The following is a 13,540-nucleotide window of genomic DNA, read 5'->3' as shown; positions in this document are numbered from 1 at the left end:
AATTTTATTTCTAACAAATACAAGAACAGAGCATGGGATTTAATACTAAATAACAAGGAGGTGCAAATGGAGAGTAATAGAAAGATGACTGAATGCAGTGGAGCAGGCAAATGGACTTCCTCATGTGGCCTCCCCTCAACCCACCCCAACGTTGGTTGCATTCCAAGTTTGAACCTAAACCCCGCCCTGAACCGCCTCCAAAGGAGGGGTCACTCAGCAGCAGCAGCAGCAGCAACAACAACAAACATGCCCCAGATACACGTGACGCAATAAGCGGTCCAGCTGTCTATTGGCTTAACCGGTCTAAAATTGGCGGTTGAGCCAACAAATCGGGACAGGCCGCACACAAGAAAAACCCGCCCTAAGCATCGCGCGGGCTCGGCGGTTCAACTGTCACCGCGCGAGCCGCCCACGGGAAAACAACGGGGATCTGTTGAAGATCTGGAGGTGGGACTCGGGTGGAGAAAGTTACAAATCTGTGCAGTGCGCATGTCCGCCATCACCCCCTTGGCTGCGCGGTCCCGGAGCGAGTGCGAGTGCGCATGCGGATAACCCACTACCGAGCATGCGCGGTTCCCAGAGAAGAAGTGTTCGTTGGTGATGGTGAGAAATGTATTTAATGTTCACAGTGAGAGCGTCAGTGTGAATGGTTTATTGGATTAACCCTGTGGGGATGTACTGTATTTATGTTCTATACTGTTAGAAACAAAATTCACTAAATTTAGACGAGACCACCACAGCTGGAAACAGGACATTTTATTCTATGATCTTGCAAGGACCCCAATTACAGAAAGCAACTGCAGTGATGATTATTCAAACTATTACATAGTTATACTTTTGAGCTACGTGAGGTCACCTCTTCTGATCCCTACATTACCCAATCTCTCTTACTATTTCCCCTCTGCCCATCTATGCTCCATGCCCATTGCCCCCTTCCTTCCAAGTTGGGGGCAATTTCCCCCTTGCCCGTGCTGTCATAAGGCTAAACTCTGATCTCAATGTTCCCCTTTGTAACTTCTTTCATTATCCATAGGTACATTCCATTCTTGTACATACATCTTAACAATGTATCTTTATCGTGCTTTGCTTATATGTTTCGGTAATCTTAGCTTTTTTGCTGAAACTGTTGTTTTAAACATTATTTAAACAAGGAATTATTTTCTTTAATAAATCTATATTAAGGTAAGTACTTAATTATCCATAATTATGCACTGAAAAGTAGAGATACTCTTCCCTAAATACCTACAGAGTTAATAGTTCTCTTGCTGTCCCCTTTTCTGTATCTGCAAAAACAACACTTTACCCCATTTCGAACAACTACTTAATGCATGAACTGCTAAAGGAGGTCCGGGTGCAGCTTTGGAGCCAAATTATAAACATCCAACAGTTTATAACCTCCCCCCCCCACCTCCCCGAGATCAGACAGTGTGTGATCTCCCCCTCCCCCCACAGTGTGATCGGACAGTGTATGATTTCTCCCATTTCACCCCCCCCATGAGGTGAGTGTGTGATTTCCCCCCCCCCCCACCCCCGTGAGATAAAACACAGTGTGACCCCTGGGGTCAGAGTGACCCACCCACCAGCCCCCACCCCACCCCCGCAGTGAGAAGATGTAGTGTCTGAACGCACCCGCGGTGAGATCAGACAGTGTGATGCTCCCCTGTGAATTAGACAGTGTGACCCCATCCCCAGTGAGATCAGACAGTGTCTGAGCCACCCCCACAGTGTGATCAGACAGTGTGTGACCCTCCTCAGTGTGATCAGACAGTGTGTGATGCTCCCCAGTGAATTAGACAGTGTGTGACCCCCAAAAGTGAGATTAGACAGTGTGTGACCCCCCCCCCACTCCCGAGTGATTTCCCCAGTGTGACCAGTGTGTGACCCCCCTAATGAGATCAGACAGTGTGAGACCCAACCAGTATGATCAGGCAGTGTGTGACCCCCCTCAGTGTGATCAGACTGTGTGATTCCCCTCTCCAGTGAGGCCAGTGTGTGAGCACCCCAGTAAGATCTGACAGTGTGAGACACCACAGTGAGATGAGTGTGTGCCCCCCCCCCCCCCCGTTGCGATCAGACAGTGTGAGAGTGCTTGACCCTCCAAAGAGATCAGCCAGTGTGACCCCCCAGTGAGACCTGACAGTGTGTGACCACGCCCCCCCCAGTGAGATAAGACACTGTGAGACCCCCCCCCATGTGATGAGGTTGTGTGTGATGCCCCCACCCCAGCATGAAATCAGTCTACGACCCCTCCGCCACCCCCGTGTGAAAAGCTGGCGTATGACCCTTTCCCAGTGCAATCACGCAGTGTGTGACCCACAAGTGAGGTCAGACAGTGTGTGCCCCTTCCACCTCCCCTCCCCCAGTGTGAACAGACAGTGTGACCAAACAGTGTGAATCCCCAGTGTGAACAGACAGTGTGTGACCCCGCCAGTGAGATCAAACTGTGTGTGACCTTCTTGCAATATGATCAGATAGTGTGTGATTTCCCCACCCCCGGTGTGGTCAGACAGCGTGTGACCCCCTCAGAGAGACCAGAGCGTGTGTGACCACCCCAGTGAGATCAGTATATGATTCCCCCATGAGACCAGACAGTGTGTGACACTCCCGAGTGTGATCAGACAGTGTGTGATTCCCTCCTCCAGTGAGATCAGTGTGTGACACCCCAGTGTGATCAGACTGTGTGAGATTTCCCCCCCCCCACTGAGATCAGACAGTTTTGTAACCCACCCCCAGTAAGATCAGACAGAGTGTGACCCTCTCGGTGTGATCAGTGTGTGATTTCCCCCCCATCACCGATGAGTTCGGGCTGTGAGAGACCTCACCAGTATGATCAACAGTGTGTGTGACCCCCCCCCAGTGACATAAGTGTGTGACCATCCCCAATGTGATCAGTATGTGACCCCGAGGTCAGACAGTGTGTGACCACGCACCCCCACTGAGATCAGACAGTGAGTGACACCCCTGAATGTGATCACAGTGTGTGATTCCCCCCTCCAGTGATATCAGCCAGTGTGACCACCCCATGTGAGACCAGACAGTGTGTGACCCACCCACCCACAGTGTGTTTAATGTAGTGTGTTAACCCACAAGTAAAATCAGACAATGTATGACCCCCCTCTCAGTGTGATCAGTGTGTGACCATCCCCAGTGTGGTCAGACAGTGGGTGACCCCCAGTGAGATTGGACAGTGTGTGACCACCCCAGTAAGGTCAATGTGTGCCCCCTCATGAGACCAGACAGTGTGACATCCCTAGTGTGTTCAGTGTGTGACCCCTACAAGTGAGATCAGACAGCGTGTAACCCTCCCCAGTGCGATCAGTGTGTGACCCTCCCCCCATGTGAACAGTGTGTGCTCCTTCCCAGTGAGATCAAAGTGTGTGACCCTCTCCCAGTGTGATCAGTCAGTGTGTGACCACCCCTCCCCAGTGAAATCAGACAATGTGTGACCCCCCCCCCCAGTGAGATCAGACAGTGTGTGGTCATCCAAGTGAAATCAGTGTGTGAACTCCCCCATCCCCCATCAGTGTGATGGGACAGTGCGGCGACCCCCAGTGTGATCAGTGTGAGACCCCCCCCCCAGTAAGACCAGACAGTTTGTAACCCTTCCCCGTGAGGTAAGACATTGTGTGACTCCCCAGTGTGATCAAACAGTGTGTGATCCCCCCGGTGAGATCAGACAGTGTGTGACCCCCACATGTATGATCAGACAGTGTGTGACGCTTCTGCCCCCTCCCACTGAGATCAGACAGTTTTGTGATGCCCCTGCCTCCTCTCAGTGAGATCACACAGTTTTATGACCCACCCCCAGTGAGATCAGACAGTGTGTGACCCCCTAGTAAGATCAGACAGTGTGTGACACTCCCAGGGACATCAGACAGTGTGTGATGCTCCCCAGCAAATTAGACAGTACTTGACCCTTCAGTGAGATCAGACAATGTGTGACCACCCCAGTGAGAACACTGTGTGACCCCCCACCCCCTCCCAGTAAGAACATTGTGTGACCTCCTCAGTAAGATCAGACAGTGTGAGACCCCTCAGTGTGGTCCTCTGAGTGTGATCAGACAGTGTGTGACCCTGCATTGAGATCAGTCAGTGTGACCCCTCTTTCCCCCCCCCCCCCCACCCAGTCAAACCAGTCAGTGTGACCCCCCATCTCCCCCAGTGTGATCAGACAATGTATAAACCCGCCCCCTCCTCCCCAGTGGATAAGACAGTGTGTGACTTCCCCCCCTATCAGTCAGTTCAGTATGTGACCCTCGACCCCACATTGTGTTCAGTGTGTGACACCTACAAGTGAGGTCAGTGTGTGAACACTCAGTGCGATCAATCAGTTTGTGACCCTCCCCCAGTGCGATCAGGCAGTGTGTGATGCTCCCCAGTGAGATCAGTGTGTGATCCCGCCATGAGATCAGACAGTGTGTGACATCCCTGGGTGTGATCAGACAGTGTGTGCCCCCCCCCCCCCGCCTCAGTGAGATCAAATAGTGTGTGACCCTTCTGCCGAGAGATCAAACAATGTGTGACCCCCCCCAGTGTGATCAAACAATGTGTGACCCCCACATGTGTGATCAGATAGTATGATTCCCCACTGCGGTCAGTGTGTGACCCTCCCCCAGTGACATCAGACAGTGTGTGATGCTCCCCAGCAAATTAGACGGTACGTGACCCTTCAGTGAGATCAGACAATGTGTGACGACCCAGTGAGAACAGTGTGTGACCCACCCCCACAGTGAGAACAGTGTGTGACCCCCCCAGTAAGGTCAGACAGTTTGAGACACCCCAGTGTGATCAGTGTGGCCCCCTGAATGTGATCAGACAGTGTGTGATCCTGCAGTGAGATCAGTCAGTGTGACCCCCCCCCAGTCAAATCAGACAGTGTGACCCCCACCTCCCCCAGTGTGATCAGACAGGGTGTAACCTCCCCCACCCCCCCACAGTGGCTTAGACAGTGAGTGACACCCCCTCAGTGAGATCAGTGTGTTACCTCCCCAGAGAGTTCAGTGTGTGACACCTACAAGTGTGATCAGACAGCATGTAACCCTCCCAGTGTGATCAGACAGTGTGCGACCCTTGCCCAGTGCGAACAGACAGTGTGTGCCCTTCCCCCCCAATGAGATCAAACTGTGTCTAACCCCCCCCAATGAAATCAGACAATGTGTGACCTTCCCCAGTGTGATCAGTGTGTTAACCCCCCCAATGAGATCAGAAAGTGTGTGACCCCCCCACACTGAGATCAGTGTGTGACCCCCCTCCCATGAGATCAGGCAGTGTGTGACACCCCTGAGCATGATCAGACAGTGTGTGATTTCCCCCCTGCAGTGAGATCAGTGTGTGACCACCCCAGTAAAATTGGACAGTCTAAGACACCAGTGTGATCAGACAGTGTGTGACCCCCCCCCCGAGTGACATCAGTGTGTGACCTCCTAGTGTATTCAGCATATGACTCCCATGTGAGATCAGTGTGTGACCTCCCCCAGTGAGATCAGTGTGTGACCTCCCCCAGTGAGATCAGTGAGTGACCCCACCAGTGAAATCAGATAATATGATCCTTCCCCAGTGTGATCAGACAGTGTGCGATTCCCCCTCCAGTGAGATCAGTGTGACCGCCCCAGTAAACTCAGAATGTGTGTGACCACCCAGTGTGATCAGTGTGTGACCCACACAAGTGAGATCAGACAGTGTGTGACCCTCCCACTGCGATCAGACAGTGTGTGATGCTCACCAGTGAGATCAGTGTGTGACCCCCGCAGTGAGATCAGACCGTGTGTGACCCTCCCCCAGTGTGAACAGGCAGTATGTGACCCACCCCGCCAGTGCGATCAGGCACTGTGTGATGCTGCCAGTGAATTAGACAGTGTGTGCTCACCCCAATGAGATGAGTGTGTGACTCCCTCCCTGTGAGACCAGACGGTGTGTGACAAGCCCCAGTGAGATAAGACACTGTGTGACCCACCCCCACAGTTTGATCAGGCCGTATGTGACACCCCGCCCCCTCCACCGTGAGATCAGTCTGTGACCCTCCCCTGCATGTGATCAGGTAGTGTGTGACCTTCCTCCCAGTGAATTAGACAGTGTGTGACCCCCCCCCAATGAGATCAGACTGTGTGTGTGTGTGTGTGTGTGTGTGTGTGTGTGTGTGTGTGTGTGTGTCTCCCAGTGAGATCAGACAGTGTCTGAGCCACCCCCCCAGTGAGATCAGACTGTGTGTGACCCACCCAAGTGTGATCAGACAGTGTGTGATGCTCCCCAGTGAATTAGACAGTGTGTGACCCCCCCCAGTGTGATCAGTGTGTGACCCCCCCTAATGAGATCAGACAGTGTGAGACCCAACCAGTATGATCAGCCAGTGTGTGACCCCCCCTCCGTGTGATCAGCCAGTGTGTGACCCCCCCTCCATGTGATCAGACAGTGTGATTCCCCTCTCCAGTGAGGTCAGTGTGTGAGCACCCCAGTAAGATCTGACAGTGAGACACCACAGTGAGATGAGTGTGTGCCCCCCCCCCCCGGTTGCCATCAGACAGTGTGAGAGTGCTTGACCCTCCAATAAGATCGGGCAGTGTGACCCCCCAATGAGACCTGACAGTGTGTGACCACCCCCCCCCCAGTGAGATAAGACACTGTGTGACACCCCCCCCATGTGATGAGGTAGTGTGTGATGCCCCCACCCCAGCATGAGATCAGTCTACGACGCCCCCCCCCACCCCCGTGTGAACAGCTGGTGTATGACCCTTTCCCAGTGCAATCACGCAGTGTGTGCCCCTTCCACCTCCCCTCCCCCAGTGTGAACAGACAGTGTGACCAAACAGTGTGAATCCCCAGTGTGAACAGACAGTGTGTGACCCCGCCAGTGAGATCAAACTGTGTGTGACCTTCTTGCAATGTGATCAGATAGTGTGTGATCCCCCCCCCCCCCCCGGTGTGATCAGTGTGTGACCGTCCCCAGTGTGGTCAGACAGTGTGTGACCCCCTCAGAGAGACCAGAGCGTGTGTGACCACCCCAGTGAGATCAGTATATGATTCCCCCATGAGACCAGGCAGTGTGTGACACTCCTGAGTGTGATCAGACAGTGTGTGATTCCCTCCTCCAGTGAGATCAGTGTGTGACACCCCAGTGTGATCAGACTGTGTGTGATTTCCCCCCACTGAGATCAGACAGTTTTGTAACCCACCCCCAGTAAGATCAGACAGAGTGTGACCCTCTCGGTGTGATCAGTGTGTGATTTTCCCCCCCTCCCCCATCACCAATGAGATCGGGCTGTGTGAGACCCCACCAGTATGATCAACAGTGTGTGACCCCCCCCAGTGACATAAGTGTGTGACCATCCCCAATGTGATCAGTATGTGACCCCGAGGTCAGACAGTGTGTGACCACGCACCCCCACTGAGATCAGACACTGAGTGACACCTCTGAATGTGATCAGTGTGTGATTCCCCCCTCCAGTGATATCAGCGAGTGTAACCACCCCATGTGAGCCCAGACAGTGTGTGACCCCACCAACAGTGTGTTTAATGTAGTGTGTTAACCCACAAGTAAAATCAGACAATGTATGACCCCCCCCTCTCAGTGTGATCAGTGTGTGACCGTCCCCAGTGTGGTCAGACAGTGGGTGACCCCCAGTGAGATTGGACAGTGTGTGACCACCCCAGTAAGATCAATGTGTGCCCCCCCCATGAGACCAGACAGTGTGTGACATCCCTAGTGTGTTCAGTGTGTGACCCCCTACAAGTGTGATCAGACAGCGTGTAACCCTCCCCAGTGCGATCAGTGTGTGACCCTCCCCCCATGTGAACAATGTGTGCCCCCTCCCAGTGAGATCAAAGTGTGTGACCCTCTCCCGGTGTGATCAGTCAGTGTGTGACCACCACGCCCAGTGAAATCAGACAATGTGTGACACCCCCCCCCCAGTGAGATCAGACAGTGTGTGATCATCCCAAGTGAAATCAGTGTGTGAACTCCCCCCATCGAGTAAAAAATGAGGTCTGCAGATGCTGGAGATCACAGCTGCAAATGTGTTGCTGGTCAAAGCACAGCAGGCCAGGCAGCATCTCAGGAATAGAGAATTCGACGTTTCGAGCATAAGCCCTTCATCTGATGAAGGGCTTATGCTCGAAACGTCGAATTCTCTATTCCTGAGAACTCCCCCCATCCCCCATCAGTGTGATGGGACAGTGCGGCCCCGCCCAGTGTGATCAGACACTGTGTGACCCCCAGTGTGATCAGTGTGTGACCACCCCAGTGAGATCAGACAGTGTGTGACTCCCACATGTATGATCAGACAGTGTGTGACGCCCCCGTCCCCTCCCACTGAGATCAGACAGTTTTGTGATGCCCCTGCCCCTCCCACTGAGATCACATAGTTTTATGACCCACCCCCAGTGAGATCAGACCGTGTGTGACACTCCCAGTGACATCAGACAGTGTGTGTTGCTCCCCAGCAAATTAAACAGAACTTGACCCTTCAGTGAGATCAGACAATGTGTGACCACCCCAGTGAGAACACTGTGTGACCCCCCACCCCCTCCCAGTAACAACATTGTGTGACCTCCCCAGTAAGATCAGACAGTGTGAGACCCCCCAGTGTGATCAGTGTGGTCCTCTGAGTGTGATCAGACAGTGTGTGACCCTGCAGTGAGATCAATCAGTGTGACCCCTCCCCCTAGTCAAACCAGTCAGTGTGACCCCCCACCTCCCCCAGTGTGATCAGACAATGTATAAACCCACCCCCCCTCCCCCCAGTGGATAAGACAGTGTGTGATTCCCCCGCCCATCAGTCAGATCAGTATGTGACCCTCGCCCCCCACATTGTGTGCAGTGTGTGACGCCTACAAGTGAGGTCAGTGTGTGAACCCCCAGTGCGATCAATCAGTTTGTGACTCTTACCCAGTGCGATCAGGCAGTGTGTGATGCCGCCCAGTGAGATCAGTGTGTGATCCCGCCATGAGATCAGACAGTGTGTGACATCCCTGGGTGTGATCAGACAGTGTGTGCCCCACCCACCCCCCCCCCGCCTCAGTGAGATCAAACAGTGTGTGACCCTCCCTCCAAGAGATAAGACATTGTGTGACCTCCCAGTTGATCAAACAATGTGTGACCCCCACATGTGCGATCAGTGTGTGACCCTACCCCAGTGACATCAGACAGTGTGTGATGCTCCCCAGCAAATTAGACGGTACGTGACCCTTCAGTGAGATCAGACAATGTGTGACCACCCCAGTGAGAACAGTGTGTGACCCCCCCCCCCAGTGAGAATAGTGTGTGACCCCCCAGTAAGGTCAGACAGTGTGAGACACCCCAGTGTGATCAGTGTGGCCCCCTGAATGTGATCAGACAGTGTGTGACCCTGCAGTGAGATCAGTCAGTGTGACGACCCCCCCATCTCTCCCAGTGAAATCAGACAATGTGTGACCCCTCAGTGTGATCAGTGCGTGACCTTCCTCAATGTGATCAGCACGTGGCCTTCCCCAGTGTGATAGTGTGTTAACCCCCCAGTGAGATCAGATAGTGTGTGACACCCCCCCCCCCCCATGAGATCAGGCAGTGTCTGACACCCTTGAGCATGATCAGACAGTGTGTGATTTCCCCCCTGCAATGAGATCAGTGTGTGACCACCCCAGTAAAATCAGATGGCCTGAGACACCAGTGTGATCAGACAACGTGTGACCCCCTCCCCCCCCCCCCCCCCCCCCACCCCAGGGAGTTCATTATGTGACCCCCTAGTGTGTTCAGCATATGACTTCCATGTGAGATCAGTGTGTGACCTCCCCCAGTGAGATCAGTGAGTGACCCTGCCAGTGAGATCAGATAATATGATCCTTCCCCAGTGTGATCAAATAGTGTATGACCCTTCTGCAGTGTATGAACCCCCCCCCCCAGCATGATCAGTGTGTGACCTTCCCCAGTGTGATCAGACAGTGTGCGATTGCCCCTCAAGTGAGATCAGTGTGACCACCCCAGTAAACTCAGACTGTGTGTGACCACCCAGTGTGATCAGTGTGTGACCCACACAAGTGTGATCAGACAGTGTGTGACCTTCCCACTACGATCAGACAGTGTGTGATGCTCACCAGTGAGATCAGTGTGTGACCCCCCCAGTGAAATCAGACAGTGTAAACCTCCCCAGTGTGATCAATGTGTGACCCCCGCAGTGAGATCAGACCGTGTGTCACCCTCCCCCAGTGTGAACAGGCAGTGTGACCCACCCCGCCAGTGCGATCAGGCACTGTGTGATGCTACCAGTGAATTAGACAGTGTGTGCTCACCCCAATGAGATGAGTGTGTGACCCGTCTCCCTGTGAGACCAGACAGTGTGTGACAACCCCCAGTGAGATAAGACACTGTGTGACCCACCCCCACAGTTTGATCAGGCCGTGTGTGACACCCCGCCCCCGCCACCGTGAGATCAGTCTGTGACCCTCCCCTGCATGTGATCAGGTAGTGTGTGACCTTCCTCCCAGTGCAATCAGACAGTGTCCCCCTTCCAATGAGATCAGACAGTGTATGAAACTCCCCAGTGAATTAGACAGTGTGTGACCCCCCAATGAGATCAGACTGTGTGTGTGTGTGTGTGTGTGTGTGTGTCCGTGTCCCAGTAAGATCAGACAGTGTCTGACCCCCCCCCCCCCCCCCCCCCCCGCCACCACACAGTGTGATCAGTGTGTGACCTTCTCCAGTGTGATCAGACGGTGTGTGACCACCCCCATGAGATCAGGCAGTGTATGATACGCTGAGTGTGATCGGAGGTGTGTGATTCCCCCCTCCAGTGAGATCAGTGTGTGACCACCCGCAGTGTGATAACAGCGTGTAACCACCCAGTATGATCAGTGTGTGACCCCCACAAGTGAGATCAAACAGTGTGTGAACCCCCCCCCCCCCAGTGTGATCAGTGTGTGATCTTCCACAGTGTGATCAGACAGTATGTGGATTCCCCAGTGAAATCAGTGTGTGACCCTCCATAGGATCAGGCAGTGTGTGACACCCCTGAGTGTGATCAGAGTGTGTGATTCCCCCATCCAGTGAGATCAGTGTGTGACCACCACAGTAAGATCAGACTATGTTATCACACTGTGGGGTGTCACACACTGTGTGATCCCCTTGTGAGATCTATGTGTGACCACCACAGTGTGATCAGACAGTGTGTGATCCTGCCCCCATGAGATAACACACTGTGTGACCCCTCCCAGTGTGATCAAACAGTGTGACCCCCCGTGAGATCAGTGTGTGACCCCCCAGTGTGATAGCAGTGTGTGCTCCCCCTGTGAGATCAAACAGGGTGTGACCACTCCAGTGTGATCATTGTGTTAACCCCCCCAGTGAGATCCGACAGTGTGTGACCGCCCCCCCAGTGAGATCCGACAGTGTGTGACCCCCCCCAGTGAGATCAGACAGTGTGTGACCCCCCCAGTGAGATCAGACAGTGTGTGACCCCCCCCATTGTGATCATATAGTTTGTGACCCCCACACTTTACCCAGTGTGATCAGAATGGGTGTGACCCTTCCACAGTGGATTAACAGTGTGTGACACCCCCTCAGTGGGATCAGTGTGAAACCCCCCCCAAGTGTGTGACCCTCTACACGTGAGATCCAGACAGTGTGTGAATTCCCAGTGCAACCAGCTAGTGTAGGCTCCCAAGTGTGACCAGGCAGTGTGTAACCACCTTGTGTGATCAATGTGTGACCCCCCTGCCAGTGAGATCAGACAGTATCTCTGTCCACCCCCCCCCCCGTGTGATCAGACAGTGTGACCCCTGCAGTGAGATCAGACTGTGTGACCTCCCAGTGTGCTTTGTGTGTGACTTACCCCAGTGAGATCAGACAGGGTGTGACCCCCTCCCACAGCCCATTTGACAGTGTGTGACCCCCCCCCCAGTGTGTTCAGTATGTGACCCCTACAAGTGAGATCAGACAGTGTGTGAATCCCCAGTGCGATCAATTAGTGTGTGACCCTCCCCAAGCGTGTACAGACAGTGTGTGACCTTCCCCCAGTGAGATAAGACACTGTATGACCCTCCCCCACCCACAGTGTCACCAGCCCGTGTGTGACCCCTGCGAGATCCGTCTGTGACCCCCGACAGTGATCTCCGACAGTGTGTGAACACCCCCCAGTGAGATGAGACGGTGTGTGACCCCCCCACCCCACAGTGAAATCAGACAGTGTGTGACCCCCTCGGTGAGATGTAACAGTGTTTGACCCCTCCCCCACCCCGAGATCAGACAGTATGCGACACCCCCAAGTGTGATCAGTGTGCGATCCCTTCCCTCAGTGAGATCACAAAATGTTGTGTGTGACCCCCCCCCAATGAGATCAGACAGCGTGTGACCCCCACCCCCCAATATGATGAGACAGAATGTGACCCCCTCGGTGAGGTCAAAAAATGTTTGACACCCCCCCGCCGCACCGAGATCAAACAGTGTGTGACACCACCCCAGTGTGATCAGTGTGCAATCCCTACCTCCAGTGAGATCAGACAGTGTTGTGTGACCCCCCTATTGTGATCAGATAGTGTGTGACACCCCCTGAGATTAGTGTGAGACCCCCCCCAGAGAGATCAGACAGTGTGACGCCTCCAGTGTGATCAAACAGTGTGTCACCCAACTCTCCCCCTCAGGGAGATCAGACAGCGTGTGACCCCCTCCCCAGTGTGATCAGCGTGTGTCCCTCCCTCAGTGAGATCAGACAGTGTGTGAACTCCACAGTGAGATCAGACAGAGTGTGACCCCCCCCCCCCCCCCCCCATGAGATCAGGTGGTGTGCGACCCCCTCCCCAGTTAGATTAGACTGTATGTGACCCCACCTCGGGGAGATCAGACCGTATAAGACACCCACCCCCAGTGAGATCAGTGTGCAATCTCTCCCCCCAGTGAGGTCAGAGTGTGTGACCCACCCCCCCAGTGAGATCAGATACCCCCTGAGATCAGTGTGAGACGCCTCCAGAGAGATCAGACCATGTGTGACCCCCCCCAGTGAGATTAGATAGTACGTGTGTGTGTGTGTGTGTGTGACTCCCTGTGTAATAAGATAATGTGTGACCCCCCCCTCCATTGGGATTAGATAGTGACCCCCACCCCAGTGAGATCTGTGTGTGACCTCCTCCCAGTGCGATCGGTCAGTGTGTGACTCTCCCCAATAAGATCAACCAGTGTGTGACCTCCCCCCAGTGCGATCAGACATGTGTAACACCCAAGTTAGATCAGATGGTATGTGACCCCCCCCCCCCCCAGTGACATCAGATGCTGAGTGACCCCCCCCCAGTGTGATCAGACAGTGTGTGACCCCCCCCACCCCCTGAGATCAGACAGTGTGTGACACTCCCCAGTGTGATCAGTGTACGATCCCTCCCCCCAGTGAGATCAGATAATATGATGTGTGACCCCCCCCCTCCAGTAAGATCAGTGTGTGATGCTCTCGTGTGGTAAGACAGTGTGTGACTCCACCCAGTGAGATTCGATAGTGACCCCCACCCCAGTGAGATCAGACAGAGTGTGACCCCTCCCAATGAGATCAGACAGTGTGACTCCCCCACCCCCCAAGAGATTAGACGG

At 53.9% G+C, this 13,540-nt stretch overlaps 1 long non-coding RNA gene across 4 annotated transcripts in view; it reads left to right on the top strand.

The window, feature by feature from the left end:
- The first annotated feature begins 399 nt into the window (after positions 1-399).
- Positions 400-13,540, top strand: part of LOC132834528 (uncharacterized) — a 31,510-nt gene continuing 18,369 nt past the window's right edge. For all 4 annotated transcript variants that reach the window (XR_009647197.1, XR_009647195.1, XR_009647196.1 and 1 more), the window contains exon 1: positions 400-603. This is a non-coding gene — a long non-coding RNA (uncharacterized LOC132834528). The remainder of the gene's footprint in view (positions 604-13,540) is intronic.

This window comes from Hemiscyllium ocellatum, chromosome 40 (genome assembly GCF_020745735.1).
Source record: "Hemiscyllium ocellatum isolate sHemOce1 chromosome 40, sHemOce1.pat.X.cur, whole genome shotgun sequence".
In the NCBI taxonomy this organism is placed as follows: Eukaryota; Metazoa; Chordata; class Chondrichthyes; order Orectolobiformes; family Hemiscylliidae; genus Hemiscyllium; species Hemiscyllium ocellatum.
Note: the sequence above shows the minus strand (reverse complement) of the source record. Positions and strands in the feature narration are given on the sequence as shown.